Genomic DNA, 2500 nt, shown 5'->3' with positions numbered 1-2500 from the left:
TAAGAATTCTGAAAATCAAGTAAGCATTGGTATTAGGATTAATGATAACTTAGTCTCACTGATGCTCTTGACATCTTTGGTAAGTCATTAGAGATGCAAAATGTACTAATACAATAAATAAAATAAATTATCTCTAGTGTTTTAGTTTAGCCATATATATATAAATGTTGACAACATTTTGTGAAAGGGGTAACATGCTTAATGTGGCATGCTAAATTGGGTAACAAGCTGAAAAAGGTTGGGAACCACTGATATATACATGAAGTTACATTTATTTTCACTTACATGCTGTGAAATGAAAGCACTTTATTCCTCACTTCACAGTCACCTATCATAAAAAAATAAAAATAATTCGGAAAGGATGCAAAGTTGGCGACTGCTTGGGTGTTTGCTCAAAGTGATGGCAGTGCCCCAACTGGTTGCTGCGTTAAGAGAGAAGGGTTCCTTAGCATCAGCTTTCACGCCAACTCGGGGTGACTCTGTACCCTCTCCAGGAGCCAGCATACGGCACGACCACACAAGCAAAGAGAATAAGATGACAAATTGACGACTGTCATGAGTGATCACTATAGCCTTTTTATCACCCTCTTGGATGCTGGCCCAACTTCCATGGCGCAGCATAATCCTAGACGGGAAGTGACGAGACCAAATTTGACTGTTACCCCTGTGAGCAACTGTCTTGGATGTAATGAGGTCCCAACAGACTAATAGTGTGTCTGACTTTGCCCTGATGATCTGGCAGTCAATCACTCAGTCCCGAGGTGTATGCACCATGACCCAAAATCAGTTTGATTAACTCTTGGGTTTTCTGTGACTTGCGAGTAGGCCAAGACCACTTTCAGACCAGACAAACTTACCATCACAAGAGACAGGGCAAATGAGCTCAACTAAGTCTCCCAGATGAGCTTTCTGCAACCCATTAATATATCCGGGAAGACTCCCAATATCCCCTTGAGCTTGGAGCAGGTTAACACAGTCCCTTTCCCAGAACCAAAGGATCTTGGTTCTTGGCTAAAGCGGAAATTGGGACACCCTTTCATGAAAACCTCTATGGGTTCATGAGTACAGATAACAATATAGACACCTTCCTGAGCACTCACTCAGAACTGAATCAGCAGACCCTGATTCAGAGCGAATTAGACACTCTTGGCCTGGTTGGGGAATGCCAAAGCGGCCAATGTTAGGTCCAAGGCCATCGTCCAAAGCATTTGTCAGTCAAGGCTTAATATTTCTGCAGCCAATTCAAGTCATAATTTTGGACTAGATAATGTTGTCCTTATTTCTGTCAAGCTTAGACTAATCCAGACAACGGCTGCAAGGACCATTGCAGGTGCTCCCAGGTTGGCAAAGGCAATTAACCCCACTTGGAGGCTAACCTTTTTTCGACTCTTAAACTGATCTCATTCATGCGCTCCCGGATACACATTTGCCATGAGCTAGCTAACTCATGGCTGTCCCATACAGCCACACCTTTCAGACTTGTATGTTTATGTGTATATATATATGTGTATATGTATATGTATATATATATGTGTTTGTGTGTGTGTATGTATGTGTGTGTATATATATAGATTTATATATACATATACTTACACACATACATACAAATTTGCACACACACCCACACATAAACATATAAATGGGTGGGTGCTTCATGCTCAGGGTGATGTGAAGTGATGGTTTGGTAGTTCTTAGAGTTAAATGCTTGCATGCCTCCTTGCTTTCAGATGCCACCACTGGCTAGCTTGGCTATGCCAGCTAATAGCCCCTCCATCATCAAAACTTCCACAGTGTCTCCTCGTGGCCTCCCATGGGAACCTTGTTGTCCTTAGCTAAACTGTGGAGGATCTTGGAGCAGCAGGCGGTATTGGCATGTGGACATCCCCTGGCTCTGTAGCTGTGGCTCCCATTGGGAGGGTGAATGCAGGGGCACAAGATGGGAATGGGGCTAACATGCCCCGCCTGTATCCTGGCAGCAGCCAATCCAGTGTGTGGGGCAAAGCCTATGGGGAACCCACAGGCAGACATCGGAACCCACACCTTGCTATCCGCCTTCATATGGGGCAACGTCGTCGAGAGTGATAGAGATGACATCCACCCAGAGTGACTGCCTGGGGTGCTCCCTCAGGCTAGGAGCTTGGAACATCTAGTCTTTGCAGCAGGGTGATTGTTTACCCCTGCTATCGAGGGAACTGAAGAGTTTGAGAGTGGCATGGCCTGTATGGGTAATTAGACCTACTACTGGTCAGGCCAGAGCGATGGTCACCATCTCCAGGGAGTAGCCATAGCCATCTCCAGCCATCTCCAACCCTCGGTAGGGAAGGTTACACCAGTTGATGAGAGTATAATAGCAGTGAGACTGAAGCATACTTTTGGTTCCATGTCTGTAATTGCTGTGTACTCTCCTACTGATTTTGCAGACTCGATGTGTAGGTGTTCTATGCTAAACTCACTTCTGTGGCAGAGTTATCCCAAGCGAGACATTCACATTGTTCTGGGA

This window comes from Penaeus chinensis, chromosome 39 (genome assembly GCF_019202785.1).
Source record: "Penaeus chinensis breed Huanghai No. 1 chromosome 39, ASM1920278v2, whole genome shotgun sequence".
Lineage (NCBI taxonomy): Eukaryota > Metazoa > Arthropoda > Malacostraca > Decapoda > Penaeidae > Penaeus > Penaeus chinensis.
This window is presented reverse-complemented; position numbering follows the sequence as displayed.